This window comes from Gossypium hirsutum, chromosome A01, assembly GCF_007990345.1.
Source record: "Gossypium hirsutum isolate 1008001.06 chromosome A01, Gossypium_hirsutum_v2.1, whole genome shotgun sequence".
Taxonomy (NCBI): Eukaryota; Viridiplantae; Streptophyta; class Magnoliopsida; order Malvales; family Malvaceae; genus Gossypium; species Gossypium hirsutum.
Window position 1 is genome coordinate 78,745,293 of NC_053424.1, and position 22,336 is coordinate 78,767,628.

Here is a 22,336-nt window from a genome sequence, read left to right on the forward strand (position 1 = left end):
TAATCTGTGTTGTGCACTCTCCTCCATTTGAATCACACCTCATCACTGGATGTACCTGAGTAGAACCATACAAACCATCAATCTTTTTATTTAAAAGTTCTACCTGGTTAGATAGCATAGTGACCGCATCGAGGTTGAAAACACCAGCTGCTTTTTTCAACTTTGTTCTCATGACTTGCCACTTATAGTTATTCAGTGACATCTCTTCAATAAATTCGTAAGCCTCTTTAAGTGTTTTGTAGTTTAAAGTTTCACCAGCGGCTGCGTCGATAACTTTCCTTGTTGAGGGGTTCACACCGTTGTAAAAAGTCAGAACCTGCAGCCATAGAAGTAACCCATGGTGAGGGCATCTTCTTAATAAGTCTTTGTATCTCTCCCATACATCATAAAGATTTTCTAGATCCATCTATACAAAAGAAGAGATATCATTCCTCAATTTAGCCATTTTAGCTAGCAGAAAATATTTAAGTGAAAGTTTTTCGATCATTTGTTCCCAAGTGGTGATTGACTCTCGTGGTAGCGAGTTCAACCACTGTTTAGCCTTATTCCTTAACGAAAAGGGAAATAACCGAAGGTGAATAGCATCATTAGAAATGCCATTGATCTTAAAGGTGTTGCAGAATTCCAGAAAATTTGTTAAATGAGTGTTTGAATCCTCATCCTGCAAACCATCAAACTGAACAAACTATTGTATCATTTGAATCGTGTTAAGTTTTAGTTCAAAATTATTTGCAGCAACAGCAGGTCTAACTATACTCGATTTAGTTCCTGTTAAATTTAGTTTAGCATAATCATACATAGTACGAGGAGTAGGATTCTGATTTACTGGATTTACAGCAACCGCAGGAGGTAGCAGATTATTCTGATTATCAGCCATCTCCTCAGTTGTAGTAATAAAAATTAAAAAAAGGTCCTGATGAGTTTCTTCTAGTCATAAACTGTCAAAAACCTGCCAGGAAAAGGTAAAAGAAAATTTAGTAATTAAAATCAAAACAAAAAAAATTGCAATAAAAATAAAAATGACTAAAGTAATAAAAATTAAGTGTTCCTAATATCTTAGTCCCTAGCAACAGAGCCAAAAACTTGATGGTCGCTAAAACTAACTAAAAATTCGACTAAGGCAAGCGCACCTATTGAACAATAGTATAGTTATGGTGAGACTGGAAATATCGTATCCACAAGGACTAAAAGTATTAGTAATTACTATCTTTTTATTTAGAGCCTAACAATTAAGAGAATTTTTAATTCAAAACTAATTATCTAATTAATTAAGATTGCGACAGAGATTAAAGTTGGAAAATACTTTTGGAAAACCGATGGAGAAGACAATACCCAAGGAAGAATTCACCTGGACTTCACTGATTACCTCTGAATTAGACAATTTATTCACTTGACTTAATCCATAGGAATCCCTGATTTATGTTAATATCTCTCTCGAGACTAAAAACAACTAACTCCAGGTTGATTAATCGAAATCTCTTTCTAATTAAAATCCCTATTGTTGCATTAACTCGATCTATGAATTCCCTTATTAGATTTGACTCTAATTCGGTAGATTTATGTTGTCCTATCTCTAGGATTGCATGCAACTTCACTTAATTATGAACGATCTACTCTCAAACAGGGACTTTTGCTCCACTGAATAAACACATCAAAAACTTGAATTAATATCCTGGAATATTAAAGCAAGGGTTAAATCTCACAATTAAGAATAAGAACAATTATTTATCATATAATTCAAAGAGTAATAAGATTCATCTTAGGTTTCATCTCCCTTAGGTATTTAGGGAGTTTAGTTCATAATAATGGAAAACATCTCAAAAATTGGAAAACATCAAAACATAAAGAAACCCAAAGAACTTCTAGAAAATTGGATGGAAATCTCATGTCTTGATGTAGATCCTCCTTCTGAGCTAATCCCGATGGCTGTCCTTGAGTGTTTTCACAAATGAACTGGTGAAAGTTACACTTACAGGGTATCCTAATTACCAGACAGATTTGTGAACCTAGTTCATATAGAGCAGAAACACATTTGTGAACACAGTTGGCACAAAACAGACTGTGAGCATAGTTTGCACAAAACAAAAATACTTACAGACTTGTCAGATAGTAGAGGGATAACCTGAGGCACAATCTTCCAAAAGATATAGCTAAACCATGGGCGATGATATTCCCAAATCTACCCCTCAAACAACCACACAAAAAACACACAAAGCACTTCAAATTTTCACTTACCAAATGAGCAAACTTACCTCGCGTCAATCTAACTAGCTCACTTCACCACTTTTTGGTGAACTTACTTAACAGATGATAGAACAAAGTTAACTAGCTCTAGTTTGACAGTCACTTCTTTGACAAGTCCAAACCTGGCTAGCTCTGATATCAACCAATGTCACACCCCAAACTCGGCTAAGAAAGATCAACCTGAATCTAGTGTGCCACATTAGCCATCGAAGTAACTCTCCGTTAACTCCCAACCTAACCTCCAACACACCACTAATAGATATCATACGAATAAGGTGTGTAAACTTTAACAAAGTAGTGAAATCATATATTAAAAAAAGCACAAGGGCTCGCATGCAAGATAGATCAGAGTGCATAATTTTGCGATACTGAAATCCCATATAATTAGAAACATTTGCAGGTTTGCATTACGCTTAAGCACTCGCATAAGATTCAAACGTAGCTCACATACCTCATTAACAACATAAACATGAGTTTGCCAAGCACAATAGTTCGCATCCAGATGTGTAAACTTACAAGACATTAGTAGTACGTTTAGTACCTAAAATGCTCATACATCATAATTTCACTAAACATCAGGCTAAGTAAACAAGAAAAACATGCATGCAAGGAATATCATATAGGGTTCGCACACACATAAAGGTTGGCAAAGTTAAGGGTATGCATGTAAATATGGTAAATATACGTAGGATCTTGCGTGAAATAAAACTATCACAATAGGGGTATGTGTGTAATTATGGTTCGCAGTATACAATGGTTCTCATGTAAATAATCTAACACTACAAGGGTACAAAGGTAATTTACCCAAACATACATGAACCACAATTCATGTTACTCAGCCAAACAACAAAATACTCATATGTAAATAATATCGATATATTATTAATATAAATAGTACGCGTATTCTAGGGCATGGTTCGCAGGAATCAAACTTAAAAAACATAACATATTATACTTAAGCTTAAGAAGATTGTTCAATAATCAAATCAAGGATATTATTTATTATCTTAACCCGCTTAAGAAAAACTCATCGCCCATCCATATGGTTCGCTGATATCAGTCAAGTGCCTCGCTAGAACATCAGCCTCACCAACACTACTCGTGACCTACTTAGCTGCGAAGTAAGAGAGGAGTGGGTGAGTTTATTGAGAGCTCAGTGAATAATCAGAAACCATTAGGCTATGCTTGAAAACAATGTTTGAAAAGAGTAAAAATCTTTAGTTTGGAAACATTTTACGTACTGGGTTCGCGGGTGAGGTTGAGTGACCCAATTTGTAAATCATGTCAAAAAACATATGTTTGGAAAAAAATTCAAAAACTTTATTAGTCTTTTCACAAAACATGTTAATCTTTCGTAATCTGGTGTATCAAATTAAATTAATTTCTGCACTTGAGGAGCTTGAATATAAGCATTTTAATTATGTTTTAGTTATGTTTTTATAATTTAGTTTAAGTCCAATAAAAAAATGTATTTTGAGTCTTTTATTGACCTTAGGGGTCAAATAAAGCCTGAAGGTGAGCTAATGTACTTAGTGAGTGTGTAGGAGACCATTAGAGGGCGTACAAACTCAATACTGGTCGCTGTATTGCAACATAAGAAGTTTGATGTCACAACATAAAAAGCAAAATGAAAGAATCTCGAGACTACCTTCGATGTCAAGGCACAACCACTAGATGTCACTACATACCCTTGGAGCTACCCTAAACCTGAGCATACTGCCTTCGATGTCATGACACAGAAACTAGGGTGTCGCGACATCGGTCCTGTACGGGAAACACTTATGAGCTAGGGGCATTTTGGTCCATATAATCAAAAGTTAAATACGAGGGTGTCAGTTGACCTAAATTTGAGGAAAACGACAACCCTAACTCTATAAATAGGCTCTTAAATACTTTTTAAAGACAACTTTTCATATTATTAGTTTCCTTTGTAAAATTTAGTTTTTGATTTATTTTTATTTCTCTTAGGGTTTAGACTTCTTTTCAATTATTTTCGTTCATGTTATTCGGAGAACTTGATTTGTATACGCAATCATACATTTGAGGATTTCAGCATTTCATACATTAAATACAAACAAGATTCTCTAAACTCTACTCTTGTTTTATTCTTTATGCATATATTCAATATCAAGTTTATGATGTTTATTGATTCCATGAAGAACTAATCCTCTTATGAGGGATTAGTGAGTGAAGGTATGAATAATTAACTGTTTTGTAGGAAATTCTTAACAGATCAACTATTCAGGAAAGGAAAAACCTAAACCCTTGGCCTGGCAACCCTAGGAAGTCATCAAGGTGAGAATTAACCCAAATTTGGTATGGTTTATCTGTGAACACCTTAACCCTGAACCAGTCTGGACTGTAAAGTCAAAAGATAAGTAGTTCTTGTCGACTAAGTGTTTCAATGGACGTATTAGAAGATCTTGCTAGGGTATTGACTAGTTGATTGAACAAGAAAACTTGAAACGTCAGTTGATTATGACTACCAGAGTGAACTAATCACTTTTGTTTACATTTGATCCAGTTTATAATCTAGTTTTCCGAAGACTCCTTTATTCATGTTATTTTTAGTTCTTTAATTGTAAAAATCAAAAACCCTTTATTCATGTTTATTCATACTATGGTTTATTTAAAATACTAATTAGATCTATTGGCGTTTAGGTTAGAATTAATCTAGTACGAACACTAAAACATATCTTCACAACATGTCTTCCAACACTTGTATTACTCGCTCGAACTGGCCATATGTCTGAGGGTGATATGTAGTACTAAATTGGAGCTTCGAACCCAAAGCTCATTGCAAACTACTCCAAAATTGCAATGTGAATCTTGAATCTCGATCAGATGTCACAGAAGTAGGCACACCATGCAGTTGCACTATCTCATCAATATAAATCTCGGTAAACCTTTGCAATGAGTAATTAATGAGAACAACTAAAAAATGCACACACTTCGTTAAGTGAACTACAATCACCCAAACTACATGTAACACCCCTTACCCATACCCGAGACCGGAACTAGGTACGAGGCGTTACTTGACATGTACTCGAACATTTTTGGGTAATACGGGTTATAAAATTTTGTTCCAATTTTAAACCATTCAAACAACATCTTAGTGTCCCTATTATGGGCCTACGAGGCCCAAAATCATACATTGAAAAGGGTCCGGGACTAGACCGAGAACTTGATAAAGTTCTTAGAAAATTTTCTAGGTTAAGCTTCCCACGCCCGTGTGGAGGCAATGCACACGCCCGTGTGTTTTGGGAGACACCCGTGTCCTACACCCATGTTGAATTTCTAAATATTATTTTCCATTTCAAACCTACAACGGTTTTCACACGACCAAGTACATGCTCGTGTCTTTCACACGGCCTAGACACACCCGTGTGGTTGTCCGTGTCCAAAACTAAAGCATTTTGTTTATGACATCAGCATTCATTTAGGGGCACATAGCCAAGAAACATGCCCGTGTGCTAGGCCATGCCCTCCACATGGTTGAGACACACGACTGTGTCTCTACCCGTGTGCTTACTACCATGCATTCTGACTTAAAATTATCAGGTGTAAGGGACACACGGCCATACCACACGCTAATGGGGCGATCCGTGTGTCACACATGCCCGTGTATATACTCGTGTGGATCTTGTTTGGCTATTTTCCAAGCCTTTGGTCACCCTCTATCAACCCTATACTCTTATAGGTTCCCATAATACATAAAAAGGCCTAATTATACATCTTGAATGACCTTGATAAACCTCATTGTATGTAAACCTCATCTCATCGGTTTTACACATGCTAGGTTATTCCCTTTGCATTAAGGATTTCTGTACCTTAAAATACTTTTAAGATTAGATCATTATTATTACTCATTGCCAATTATGACCTAGTCTGTAACGCCCCAATTTTCGGGAATTCTGTGAATGTTGGCATAGGTTTAATTATGTTAGTGGGCCTCTAGAAGGCCCAAGCTTAAGATAGAACCCGGTAATTTTAGTTAATTTTTGTTCCATAAGAAAAAGGGGGTGAAATTATGAAATAGGACCTATGTGAAAATGTTTGAAAATGCTATAGGCTAAATTGAAGTGGCCAAATAAATAGGAGTGCAAAATAGGAGGATTTGCATGACAAACCCCCCATTTTACATGAAGTGGCCGGCCATCATGTTGTTGTAGACAAAATGTGCACTTGATATCCATAATTTATGGTACAAAATGTGCACTTGATATCCATAATTTATGGTACAAATTGATACAAATTGATAATAGGTTAGGTAAATGTTCCATGATAATGGGTTAGGTAAATGTTTCATGATAATGGGTTAGGTAAATGTTCCATGATAATGGGTTAGGTAAATGTTCCATGATAATGGGTTAGGTAAATGTTCCATGATGGGAATTTCATGTCTTTTGTATTAAAGAATTAAATGGATGAAATATGAAATTTTATTAAAAAAAAGGGTGAAAAGAAAAAAGTTTTGTCCATCTTTGTTCATCATAGCCTAAAGTTAGAGAAGAGAAAGGAGAGGAGAAAGCTCTTGAATGTTCGGTCACTTGGGGAAGAAAATTGAAGGTAAGTTCATGGTAGTTTGCTTCTATCTTGATGTTCATGAGTTCTTCTTGATTCTACCTTAACTCTTGAAGCATATTTTGGTTTTTGGTTGTGTTGTGAGCATTTGGTCATGAATTAAAATGAAGGAAATGGTTGTTGTTTCATGTTCTTTTGATGAAAAATGGAAGATATGTGAAGTTGAGCCAAACAAATGAGCATGCATGTGCTTAGATGCTAAGGGGAAAAATCGGCTAATATGTTTTGCTTTAAAATGATGAAATAGAGATTATACTTAAGTAAAATCATAGATATGTGATGATTGATTGGTGATATACATGTTTAAAAAAAAAACATGCATGCAAGTTATGTGTGAAAGAGTGATTTGGTAATAAATCTGCTTAGGACAGCAGTAGTAACGTGATTTTGGAAAATCACCATAAATTGTGGGAGATGAATTAGAAGCTGAATAAATTATTTAATTAAAGCTTAATGAGTCTAGTTTCAAATGAAATAAACGAGAACATATTTTGAATTCTGTACAATGAGAAGTTTGATTTGTAATGAAGAGTGGTCAGATTAGTCAAACAGTGAAACATGGGAAACTTTGAGAAAAATCTGGTATTGATTGGCTAAACCAAAAATTCTAAAAATTTTATGGATAGAGGATATATGAGTCTATTTTCAGGGAAAATTAATGGCACTTGATTTGGAGTTTCATAGCTCTAGTTATATATGATTTAGTGACTGTTGCTCAGGAAGAGAGCTTGCAGTGAAATTATGATTATGTCGTAAACATTGACAAAAATTTGTTAATGAGTTGCTTATTGATTTCTTATAAGCTTACTATGACCTGTAGGTGTGGTTGGCCGAATATTGTAAGGGGTTAATACGTAGTTTGTATTTTAATAGTTAGATTAACGTGTTAGTAATCCAATTGTAGGCAGTTCGTGTGTGGATCTCGTCAGTACATCGTTGCAAACAGGTGTGTAACTAACACCCTCTTTCTTAGTATAGATCGGCAAAAGTCGAAAAGCCAAAATGCTGAAAACCGATATTTTGTAGATTTGCGAGTATACGAATGCTCGTGAGGCAAATCAATTAATGTTTTTGGTAAGCTGTAAAATTTGGACTGCAAAGTGCATGATTTATGTGCCCTCGATATTTTTGGGCTTAATAGGCCAAAATTGGAATGATGGGCCAACGGGCCCAATTCGGTAAGAACCCTCGGTACGTGATTCTGTTAGTAGTGAAAAGTAGGAATATGCATGAAAAACCCTAAAATAGATAAATTACTGAAATACCTTTAAAAGTGGAAAATTTACAGTTTTACCCTTAGTAGATAAATTACCGAAATACCCCTAGGGTTAAATTGACCTAAATGCATGTTTGACTGTTGTTATTTACTGCATGCCATGTTGTTATTATCTGATGCATGGGATTGGGATATTGACGGAGGAAGTACTGAAAGTGGCTTGTCCACGTACTGGAGGCTTTGCCTCAATTTACTGTTAACTAAGCAGCAAGGCTGCAACTGTGGAGTGTTGGGCTGGGTGGGTTGAGCTATTCCCCACATGGAGTGTAGGGCTGGTACGGGTGGAGTGTAGTGGTTGGTGGGTTGAGTAGTCTCCCCAAATGGGCTTGCATATGTTATTGATGTTGCATATATTTTGAAATGGGCCTATGGGCCATACTGTTATCTGAATAAGAGGCTAAGGTCCAGTTTATTGTAATCTGAAAAGGGCTCTGGTCTAGTACCACTGTTACCTGAATGGGCTTAGGCCCAATAGGCTTGAGCTGACTTGGGCTTTGAATGGGTTTTCCTTACACACTGAGTTTCCCCAAACTCACCCCTTTTATTTTCATCCACGCAGGAAATCCCCAACCATAGTGGGCTTGGAGCTGTGAGGGAATTCGGAGTGGCCACCCGTTCTAAAAGTTTGGTTTTCTTCTGGTGAACTGGACATCCTATTATTTACGTTGAGGTTTGGCTTTTTAAATGTAATAAGGTCGCTTAATTATTTTGATGGTTTTAATATGTATTACTAAGATAGGTATTACTTATTTTAACTGTTGAAATTGGATAACTTTAGGGCGCGTTTTCAAAAAAAAACAACAATTGATTTCAAAATAACACGACAACAAGCAAAGCTTCCGCAATGAAAGTATTTTCCAAAATTAATCACTTTTCCTAAAAATGACTTAATCAAATCGGTTTCTTAGAAATATACATGACGTAAAGGTGTGGCAATGGCGGTGTGCATGTCTAGGATTGGATCCGAAGGGAGCTTGGTACTTAAGTAGTCTGATAAACTCACCTCCTCTTTTCCGGTTTCCTACCTGGTGCATAGCTTTCATTCACTTTAACCTATAATGAAATTATCTTTTAAAACACTAAGTAGGTTTTTCTGGATCAACAATATAAAATGTTTTGAACGCTTCGATGTGGCATGTCGGATCCGGCCATAACGTCTAGGCCGGGTTTGGGGTGCTACATAGTCATCCCATGTGATTTGGTCATATTACATGTATAGAAATGTGGTAGGCCATATTTCATCCTCACTAGCACAATTGAACATAAACATGCACAAATTTGTAGGTCATAACTTACATCAAAATGAGCCAATTCCCATGGCCATATACAAGTGAACATGTATACCTTTAAAAGCCTTCATATTAGCAAATCAAATGACACATATAACAAAATAAAAAAAAGCCCTATACATGCCATTGATCAAAATAAAAGTATCTATATACCAAAGCTGGACAAGATGGTAGTGTGTTGAATCTCTGACTGTTTTCCAATCTTTACAAGTCGTCGAGCTCTGTAAGAAAGGGAAAAGAGAGGGGTAAGCATTTACATGCTTAGTAGGCCCGAATAACTGGAAAGTAAACTTACCAATTAATTAGCATGGAACCATATTAGGTAATAAGACCAGCAAGCACAGAATGGTTTCCCTATCACATGCACTCAATCAACAAGATATTCACATAACAATGCACCATGTAACTTGTCTAAGATAAGCTCATCATTCAACGTTTTCATTTTTATATCTCATGTTAATCCAGTTGAGTTTCCTGGAAATCTCGATGGATTACCCATTTACCTTCGAGTCATAAGAGCGATCATCTCATGTACGCACTCCCGTGAACCTCGTATCTTGAGGCAGGATTACCAGTCCAGGCTAAATCCCCTGAAATATCAACTCATTAGGTGATGTTGGGATTACCAGTCTAGGCTAAACCCCTTATAGCGACAAACACCCTTAATGAGCTCGGATCTGAATTACCAGTCCAAGCTAAATTCAGACCCTAATCGAATTACCCATCCGGTCTAAATCCACAATGCACACATATTCTTCGGGAGGTAGATCACTCAAGGAAATCCCGTCCGGGCTAGATCCTTTCTATATTTCAGTTCAACGGATTACCCGCCTTGGCTAAATCCTTTCTGCAACACATACAGGATCTCAAGTCACATGTAAATCATCGTTTACCTATCAGACTTCCTTTTTAACCTCAAACGGGACATTTATCATAATGTCATTATTAATAACACATTTCATGGAATTTCATGCTATCATCAAATACAATATTCATACATTCATAAAACATGCAATTAGGTATATTATGAGTTTACTTTAAGTTATTCGAACTTACGTGGTATTCATCTCGGTTTGCGTTTTGATTATTCCGAAACCTTTCGTTTTCCTCGATCGACCTCCGAAATTTGTTCCTCGGGGTCTATAACAATAAAAATGAATCATTAATACCTCACATTATTCCTTTCGAGTCTAAATTTCACCCCCGGACAATATGATTTGCCCCTAACATTTCACATTTTTATAATTTAGTCCCTAGGCTCGTATAATGAAATGCACGCAATTTCTACCTTACTCAAACCTAGCCGAATGTTTTTTCCCTCTTATGGAAGCCCACATTTTTCCATATTTCACATTTCTACCACATATTTTACACCTTTTGTAAAAAGGTCATTTTAGGGGTTTTTTATGAAAATCACCTAAGAATATATGTTTAACACTCATCCAACTTTCATATTCCTCCATAAAACATCAAAGGATAAACATGTCACACATGGGTCACTTTGGAAACATGAACCCTAACTTAAAATATGGGTAGAAATGGAGAGAGTAAGCTACCGGGATTTCAAAAATACAAAGAATATTAAAAACTGGGCTTGGGAGCACTTACTTTTGAGCTTGAAAATGTTGAAAACCCTAGCTATGGAAGGCTTGAGAATTTTAGCTGGATGAGGGAGAAGAATGACTGATTTTTGCCTTCATTTTCCCATTTTATTTCATTAATTAGCCAAATGACCAAAATGCCCTTAAGCCCTTTCTTTAAAATTTCATCCATACATGCCTATTTTTGTCCAAAAACTTAGAAATTGGGAAATTTCTCTTTAATACCTTGTAATTAATAATCTAAAGCAATTTCATACAAATTGCTTCTAAAATCCAAGTTTTACAATTTATTCGATTTGGTCCTTATTTTTTAATTGGACACCTTACTCATAAAATTTTTTCATGAAACTTTAACACATGCATATTATCATATTCTAGACCTCATAATAATCATAAAATAAAGATTTCAACATCTTATTTGTGGTCCCGAAACCACTGTTCTGATTAGGCCCTATTTCAAAATGTTACACTACATCATTGTTAGTCGTAGTTATTGGCAAACCAAGCACGAAATTCGTTGTGATCCTTTCCACTTTCGTTTTGGAATTTTAAGTGGCAGAAGTAATCCCTAGAGAAATTGATGCTTGGCTTTGACTTTCTAACAACCAAGCACCTTACCACATATTCTGTGATAACTTGCTTCAAACCAAACCATCAATACAGTTCGCGGAGGTCAAGATACATCTTGCTGCTATTTGGGTGCATTACAAATGAACTATTATGGGCTTCACTGAGAACCATTTGTTGAAGCTCCTCATCCCTTCCACGAAAACAAAGTACTTCTTCCTTGTTGAGTGCGAAGTCACCTCGTACTCCTTACTCTACTTAATGAACCCTCTTCGCAACTTTTCATCAAAAGCTTGTTTCATCTTAATCTTCTGTGACAACGTTGGTCTTACTTGCAGTTCTGTGAGCAATACTTTGTTGCTTGCCACACTTAGCTGCACGAACATAGCTACTAGCTAACTTAAGGACTTTCTACTCAACACATCAGCTACCATGTTGGCCCTACCTAGGTGATACTTTATCACATAGTCATAGTTCTTCAATAGCTCAATCCATCTTCTTTGTCAAAGATTTAATTATTTTTGGGTAAGAAAGTACTTAAGACTTTTGTGGGCAGTATAGACTACACATTTCTCGCCATAAAGGTAGTGTCACCAAATCTTCAGTGCAAACACCATTGCTGCCAGTTCAAAATTGTGGGTTGGGTAGTTTCTCTCATGAGTATTCAATTGCCTCGAAGCATAAACTACCACCTCCCCTTCTTGCATCAACACACATCCAAGTCTCATGTAAGATGCATCATTGTAGACCACAAATTCCTTCCCTAGTTCGGGTTGAGTCAATATTGATGCTTTGGTTAGAATCCCCTTAAGCTTGTTAAAACTTTTTGCCTTTCATCTGTCCATATGAATTCCTCCTTATGTAGTAGCTTTGTTAAGGGTGCTGCTATATTGGCAAACCCCTTAAGAAAATGATGATAGTAACTTGTGAGCCCTAAAAAGCTTCGCACTTCAGTCACACTCCTTAGTGCTCTCTATTCTGTAATTGCTTCAACTTTCTTTGTGTCACGATAGTGACATCAAATTCATATTAAATCATATAAACTTCATAATAAAAATTCTGAATCGCATTTCAAAATTCATCTTCATACCAATTACATATATAAATTTCCATTTTGATATCAATTATTACTTTGTTTCATAATACAAATTCCGAATCGCGTGTCATCTCAATTTCCAAATTCATGGATTTATTAAACATAATCAATCAATGTTTCCAACTCATTCCACAATTTCATATTCCATTTCATATCATTTTTCATTTCAAATATCAAATATTTCATTTTTACTATTTATTTCTCAATTAACACAACTTGGACTTGGACGGACAGCAGATAAATTCGAAGCAAATAGTTGCACCCAGTACTATCAATAAGTTTGACACCTAGTGTCTCATCGATATAACAGAAGCAAATTGGAACCCAATGCCTCATCAACTTATAGTCGAAGTAACCCTGAACTCTTCCTATCCTATGGGATGCCAACTATATCCGACTCTACCCGAACAGTTAATAGAGTATTCATTTGATATTTCATTATCAACCAATATCTCAATTCATATTTATTTTCATCATGAGTACATTTATCCAACATATGGAAACAATAAATCATCCCTATATATGCTCAATTTCACATTATAACATTATATTATACTTTAACATATATTCAATTTAGTCCTTATCACTATCAAGCAGTCTAAATCGAGTCAAGTCAACTTATTTCATCAAACCATCACTTCATCACATAACATATCCTATTTCAGTCCAATTTAAGTTCAATTCCATAATTATTTCAATTTGCAATTCATCGTATTCAATTTAATTCTCAATCTCACCTTTTTGTACCGAATAGTAAACAATTAATATTTAAATTAAACATAATTAAAATTAAAATTCTAAATGCATAACAATTTAACACAAACATGCCGTATGAACTTACCAGGTTAAGACATCAAACAAACAACTCTCTAAGGACTAACAACAATTTTTTTATCATTTCCTCTATTTTTTTCAATTTGGTCCAATTTTTGATCTATTCAATAATTAAATTCAATTTATCAATTCCAACCCTCTTATTTCATCCTATTATAAGCATATACTAGTTTAGTTTTATTATTCAAATGCTTCTTAAACCTTTTCATTTTTTAAAATTTAGTCCCTGTAACATCCATAACTGGTACCATCACCGGATTAGAGTTACGACATATTACTGTACAATCTAGAACAATCAATAACAGATAGCATCAAGTTGCCAATTTAATTAACATAATTTCATAATAAATCATATCGGAGTAATACATGCATTTAAGAGCCTTAAATCAAGCCTACAACACCTTAAATTAGTTTAGGAATAATTAGTAACTAATTTGGAACAATTCAGAACATTCAAAAAAAAAATTGAAAACATTCACTACAGGGGTCACATGGCTGTGTCTTCAGGCCGTGTGACAGAGCCTAAACTGTGTGACTACTACACACACCCGTGTGGCTACTACACACGCCCGTGTAACTCATTAACTTGGGTCACACAACTGTGTCACAGGTCGTGTGGTAGCCCGTGTGAACCTTGCACCTAACATGTTCAGGACACACACCCGTGAGTGACACACGACCATATGATAGCCCTTGTGTGACACACGACTGTATGATAGCCCATGTCCTAGGTTGTGTGTGTCTAAAAGTTTCCTAAATCATGCTTATTTTTCATCCAATTGCATAGCTACCTAAATCAATTCTTAACACATGATCCCAACGCTATAAACACACTGAAAAACAACCAAAACATGCCAACTTGAACCACCAAGACCCAACCATTGTACCATTCATAAAACCACAAAAATAAGCTCATATTCAATCTTTATCATATGTATCAACTATGAGCCATGGCCTACATACAAATCAACCTATTTCACTCTCATCATACCACATCTTAAACATGACAATTACCATTTCATGTTAGGCCATGTAAGTACCAACTTTGAATCAACCATGCATACATTTTATAGTTGTTCAAACAAATTATATCAAAACATAACACTCACACCTATAAATAAATTATGAACCTTTGCAAACATAGTCAAATTATCCTATTACATGCTATATAAGCCAAGTCAAATTTCAAATCTACCAATGAGGTCTTCGGATAGTGTGATTCTTCGAATTGATCTGATCTCTCGATTCCACAAAATGTAATCTACAAAGGAAATACAGAGACACGAGTAAGCTTACATAAAATTTAGTGTTCGTCGATTAAGTGATAAAGCTTACTAAATTAAATATAAATATTCAAAATAAAAAGATAAATGAACATATTTCCTATTAGTAAGGTTATTATTAGGATTCCTATTAATCACAGCTCCCAACAAGTTTATGCTCAAACATTATTCCAAATCAATTTTTCACATTTCTATAATATTCGCGTTTCTTACTATCTTAATGCATAATCTCTTTAACATATAAAATTAATACAAGAATTACCACTTTACACATATATACTATTACGAACCACTTACCATTTCACACATCACATTCAGATCCTCATTTGTTTTATCCAATGAATATTGTAAAGATGATTGAAACCATGGTATACGTTTCGTATTGTGCCATAGTCCAACTATGGTCTTATATGTGCATTTCCATAACCCAACTATGGTCTTACGTACATACCCTGCCATGGTATTACATTCATAGTGCCATAACCCAGTTATAGTCATACCATCAAAACGCCATAACCCAACTATGGTCTTATATATATACACTACCATGGTCCAACCATGATCTTACGTTTGAATGGTTTTCATAGCCTTGCTATGGTCTTATATATATACACAGTTCCATAGTCCAACCATGGTCTTACGTACAAATACAACTTGTCTCCATTGATATCAGAAATTATCATTTTCATAACTTTTTACAATTCCAGTTCTATCAACAAATCAATTTTAATATTAGTAATTTTATGTCATTTAAGCTCTACCATTCATAAACAATAGAAATAAGATTGAGTACATATTAAATGAACTTACTTGATCAAAAACAAAGTTGAAATCTAGACAACGATCAATCAGTTATTTTAGCCTTTCCGTAATTCAAGCCTGACCGATTTATTTCTTGATCAAAAATAATAATTTTATTTAATTATCAACTTCCAACAACATAATTAACTAATTTTATGCAATTAAGTCTGTTTTACATTTTTACAAAATTACCCCAACATTTTACCTTTTATGCAATTTAGTCTCTAAGTCCAAAACTTGCAATTTAACCAATTTTAATAAATTCCAAGTTTAGCCGAATTACAATATATTCATATAGCCTATACATGTTATTATTTCACATCAAGTCCCCTAAATGTTATCACTTTAATATTTTAGTCCTTAAACATTAAAATTACCAAAAATTACTTTACAAAATAGTCTAAATAACAACCAAGCTTAATAATCTATCATAAAATTTAAAAAAATATCCAAAACTTATCAATGACATAATCCATAATCTTTAATCATTTTAAAAGCGGAGATACGAGTTAACTGGACTTAACTGCAACGATATAAAAAACGTAAACATTATAAGAAACTGTTTAAATTCGTCTTACCAATTTGAATAACAAGCTTGGCCAAATGCTTAAAGCCCCATCCATGGAGTTTTCGGCTTCTCTCCAAGAACCTAAGTTGAAGATAACTCTTTCATGCCTTTTTTTTATATTTATTTACATTATGTTTTAATTAATTACAAATTTACCCTTACAAAATTTATCCAATTTCGTGTGTTAAACATCCAAAACCGTCCAATATGGAAATGGTGGTTTATTTACCATCCAAACTCTTTTAATTTGCCTTTTTAACTAATAAATCCATCTTTTTTCATATTTACAATTTAGTGTTTTTTTTATTTAATTAACCATCTAAACGTTAAAATTGCCTAACTAAATTTTAATACGACACTAATGACCTTGTAAATATTAAATAATTAATATTTACGACCTAACTCATTGGAGTTGTGGCCCCGAAATTACCATTTCTGATCATACTGGAAACAAATTAATTAGTAAATCCTTGTTTAATTAGGATTTAATTACAATTTACCACAATCATGAGAATTCCACATCATTTCTATTATTAAACCATTTAAGGAGGGCCCAATTACACAATTGGTCCTTCAATTATATTAAAGTCCAATTCAACAAACTAGTTTATAATTTAGCCTTAAACTAATTAGGATTAAATGAATAAATAGCCCAAAAGTTAGTGGAATGATTAGCATCCACCACCGCTTGGACTTTTTGACTATGGTTTGATCACCATTTTGTGTACCTTTAAATTTTAAATCTGTAGCAATTAACTTTTATATCTTTTACAATTTAATCCTTTTACCTTAATTAAACAATAAATCATCAAAATTACTGAACCAAACTTTAATTCACATATAATTCGACTCTGTAATTATTTAATAAAAATATTTACGACTTTAAATTACGAAAACGGGGTCTTAATACCTCATTTTCAATAACCACTTGCTTTTTGAACTGAACTACTTATACCAACTTTTAATTCAATTAGTTCAAATCCTCAAATCAAAATTCATTATAAAAATTATAATTAACTCATATAATTTAAATACTAATTATACGAACTTACTCATCAAACTTGTGATCTCGAAACAACTATTTTTGACATCACTAAAAATCGGGTTGTTACAGTCCCTAAAACCGAAACTATTATACCTTTCACAATTAAGCCCCAATTTTCAATAAGATTTTAGTTCCATCCTTATAATGCCCCCTAAATTTAATAATTATAGAAATTTCTTTCAAATTTTGAAATATTTTTATTTTAGTCCCTATACTCAAAATTAACAATTTTTATCTAAGCATCAAGTCTAACCAAATAATATTAGTTTCATCAATAGTAAATTTTAACAGTTTTGAAAACTAACATAACTAAACCGAATTACAATAATCTCAAAAACTTAAAATGTAAGAAAAATGGACTAAAATAACGTACTCATGCAAGGCTTGGAAGCTTGGCCGAATGGTTTTCTCCAAAAATGGCTTCTTGCATATATATTTTTTGTTTAATAATCGGTGGAAGAAAAGAGTGAAATGGGTGATGAAGTTGGTTTACTTACTTTTATCATATTAATTTTAATCATTAAATAAAATTTAACACATAAAATCTTAAAGAAAAAGCACTAATCGTACATCACCCTTTTTAAAGTGATCTAATTGCCACTTAGACCCCTAAACATTTATTTAAATAAGCATTTCCCTAAAAGAATCAATATAGATTGAAATTTTATGGTTTTTTCAAATTAATTCTTTTTTCTTTAATTAACTATTCAATCGTTAAAATATTTGGACCAAACTTCAATTAACCAATATAAAAGCTTTGTAAATATTTAATAAAAATATTCACAGGCTCGATTTACAAAAACGAGGTCCTAATGCCTCATTTTCTAAAACCATTTGGCTTTCAATACGCACTACTTGTACCTTAACTAACTGACCAATTAATAAAATCTATTAAATAACGATTCACTATTATATTATATTTAACTCATAAATATTAATTAAGTATATCTATAAACTCTCTCGTTGAAATTATGGTCTTGAAACCACTGTTTCTGATACCACTGAAAAATGAGTTGTTAAACAAGGGATTAGGTAAGGGTGATTCGATCTAATCTGATCCTCTAAATATGTTTCCCCAAGTGATATGATCTTTATTGATGGACTAGATATTATCCACATGATCAACACAACCCATAAACACAATTAATGAATTGCTGGCAACATAAATATGGAAATTGTGTCAAACAACTTTAGTGGCCAGGGAGTAGGCACTCCCTCAGACGCTCGTTCATACTTTTCATATTTTTCAATAGTCTATATAAAGACATCTTCATTATTCATTATAGACGATATTTTTATTATTTGATTAATAAAAGCACTCTTTGGAGCATTTTATTTTTCAAGATTCGATTCTTGTTTTTATTTAGAAAATTCTTTTTACTTAATCTTGTTCAAATTTTTTGGGTTGCCAAGAAAACTTTCTTGGAGGATCGTTACATCCATTGATTGAGTTTTTCAGGAAATCTTTCTTGAAAGGTTTAACAGACACTTATCCATCTATTCATCTCCATGAGTTTATCTATTCCATATTCCACATTGATTTCTTTATTTATTTTTTCTTATTTCCTTGTGTCCGAATATTGTTATTTTTATTTTAATCTCTTTTGTTGTTTGCTTCAAGTTCAAAGAAACAAAACTTACTTGCTACCCAATATGTGGTTTTTACTTTAGAGCATCTCAAGTTGAATTGAGTTTTCTCCCTCAAAACAACTTCAAGATTGAACTTTTAATACTTAGTGGGCGTTGCCCTCCTATCAGTATATGTAAATCTTAGATTAATTTGTAACATGAGTTATAACATTATTACCTAGTTGGAATAAATAATACCTTACTTTTTTTTTATAGAAATCGCTTTCATACCATATTGTAAATCATTTAATTCGGTTTGTAATTTAAAAACTTATTAAAAAATTAGACTTAATTAGAGTGATGATTAAAGATCTCGTCTGAAATCTAAGTAACATGGTTTCAAACCTTGTCAATCCTTTTCCTCCTCTTTAGTGTTGTATAATAAAAAAAATATTTGTTATTGAGATTTTAGTTGACACAAATAATCATATTATAATGATAAAAAAGTTAATTGAATTTTGGATCAAATTATTAGTGGAGTGGAAAATTTTTTTTATCGATTTTGAGCATCAACAATCACATTAATCATAAAGTGGGTGAAAGGAAAAAAATGGTAGCCCTATATGATATTTACTTATTTACAAAATAATTAATTTTTAATTTTCTTGTGGTAAATAAAACATTATTAAGCAATTACAAAAGCAATTACGAAATCAAAAAACCCATAATATCCTTTTGAACTAGCTCCCGTACAAAATGTGGGGAGCAACACCTGGATACTTGTGAAATCTGTAGTAGCATGCTTGGCCATGAAATCCGCAGCTGCATTATGAGCTCTAGGAATATGACAGATACATATCATCTAATTCCTTTGTATCAACTTATGAATAACTAGTAGTTTCATAAAATGACTCTCAATAGCTTCTTCAGCCAAAATTATTTCCACCAAAAGGGTATTATCACATTCAAGCTCAACCTAGCAATATCCCTTATCCCATAATAAACGTAGCCCTTCTAACATTGACATTGCTTTAATCCTGAACACTTCGTCCTTCCCTTATACCATCGAATAGCGACATAACCAATTTCCATTAGCATCTCTGATGACTCCCCCAATTGCAGCCGAGTAAGAATTAAACTAAAATGCACCATTTGTATTGAGCTTAATCCAACCACTTTTTGAAGCTGAACATTTCATAGCGGTAACCATAGGTCCCACATGAAAACTAGGCTTTGATGGTGGAGAATAACGTCTCGTCCAACTGATACATGTATCTACCACATCTTAGATAGAGCTATGGCTACCAAAAAACACAAACATATTCCTATTTTTTCATAGTAACCAGCACACTATAAGAAACAAAGTCTATCAATCTACCTCATGACTACCACAATCTCCTATGTTCTACGAATTCCATACAATCCATTCATCAAGTGGTAAGGAGAAAAATAATACGAATTCCATACAATCCATTCTACCAGATGACAGCAAATTTTTTAAAATTTTTAAATTAAATCGATGTAGATAACACTAATTAAATTTAATCAATAGCATTATAATGGTATAGATGATGAAATTAACATATTTTTACGTTAATATTCAAATATCTCTAAATGGTTTATATTCTGTAAGAGATAACTCCAAACATTTTAAGTTGTCCCATGATAAAGATTGAAAGTTAACCTCAACAAGAATTTGAGTATTTTCTAAATTTTCAGTCACAATTTTGCCACCTGAATTTTCTTAAAAGAAATACAACCTGTCAAAGTTGAGTGTTGATATTGATCTAAAAGTGATTCTCTTATATAAAAGTGCAATACCCAACATCAACAAAAAGAATGTTCTCCCAAATTAATAATTGAAAAAAAATTATCACCTTAATAACATAAATTAAACAAACTAGTATTAAACTAGAGGTGTGCATCGGCCGGATGGCCCGGCCTGAAGGCCCGACCGAAAAATGAGAGGGTTTGGGTAAAAATATAGGCCCGAAAAATGGGTTTGGATAAAAAGCGAGGCCCATTTAGAAAATGGGCCGATCCTCGGGTAAGATTTTTTGGCCCGTCCCGGCCCGATTTTAATATTAATTTATTTTTATTTTTAATTTTAAGTAACTTTGTACTTTTACTTTACTCTTTTGTTGTTTTTAATGTTATTTTGATATTGTAAAACTTTTGTTATTAATACAATTTGGTTCTTAATTTAGTTCTAATTTGTTTCAATTTTTCAATTTTAATATAATTACTTTTTATTATATTTTTAATTTATTTATTATTTTAAGAATTATTTTAGTCTCATTTTTTATTTGTTTTTTGTTTTAATATTTATTTTTATGTTTTAGATGTATTTGATTTATTATATTTTAAAATTTTTTATTTAATAAAAAAAGTAAAAAAAATTAATATGGCCGGGCTGGGTCGGGTCAGGCTCGGGCCTACCTTTTTTCCCGGGCTAGGCTTGGATAAATTTCTAGGCCCATATTTCGGGTCGGGCTGGGCCGGGCCGGGCCCCTGAAAAATGGCTGAAATTCTTTTATGGGCCCGACCCGAACCCGGCCTAGCCCGGTCCATGCACACCTCTATATTAAACCCCACTTCGCATGGTTTTCAAAATTGTCTTATAATTTATTTTATTTAGTTAACAATAAATAATTTACTATAAAAGATAGTAAAACTATTAAATAATATTTATTTATTAATTTTTACTTATAAAAAATTAAATTTATAATACTTTCTAAGTTAGTTATGAATCTAGAAATAATTTGCAAGTGGAATATACTTCATTTAAATTTTTTTAATAAAATCTTAAGTGAACAAAATATAAATACTAAATTACTTGTGAGTAAATTGACTAATTCCTTTAAATATATCATTTAAAATTAATTAAAAGGATTTTACAAAACAAATAAAATACAAATTTTAAATTAATGTGGAAGTGGATGTGCGAAGTCAACTCTTTAAATACAGGATTTAAGGTTCAAATAATTATTATTTAACTAATTTTTAATTTTTTTGCTAATTGGTTAAATGTTAATCCTAACTTAATTTTTTTAGCCAACCACTTTAAATGGATAGTTTAAAAATAAAAGTAGTAATCAAATAGGTTTTTTTCTAAATTGTATCACTATAATGGATTATGTAAATACATTTTATATTTTAATATTTTTCAACTTTTTTTTTTGAAATTGAATTATTATGAAATTATAACGAGTAAAAGATTAATTGAATATAATAAAAACACAAAATGAAGAATAACTTCAACAAAATACAAATACTTGAATATGTCTAAGTTAAATAAAAATCAAGTTTTGACACAAAAATATTTTTAGAAAAACTTGAGCACCATGTAAATACATAAAAACAATAAAATCTACATTTAAAAATTTATAATATTATAAATATATAAAAAATACTACTACAACAAATACATTATCTTTTTTCCCTTCCTTCCCTTTTTCACCTTTCCCCTTTCCCCTTTCCCCTTTTTCTTTTCCTTCCCGTTCTCTCCTTTCTTTTCCCTTCCATCTCCTGTCTACTCCATCCAAAACCCAAAAGGAAAAACAAAATACAGGGGTAAGA

The 22,336-nt window shown here is 33.0% G+C and overlaps 1 non-coding gene across 1 annotated transcript; it reads left to right on the forward strand.

The window, feature by feature from the left end:
• Nucleotides 1-332: 332 nt before the first annotated feature.
• LOC121206353 (small nucleolar RNA R71) lies at nucleotides 333-439 on the forward strand. Its single transcript, XR_005901424.1, has one exon. It is a non-coding gene; the product is annotated as a small nucleolar RNA R71 (small nucleolar RNA).
• Nucleotides 440-22,336: the final 21,897 nt, after the last annotated feature.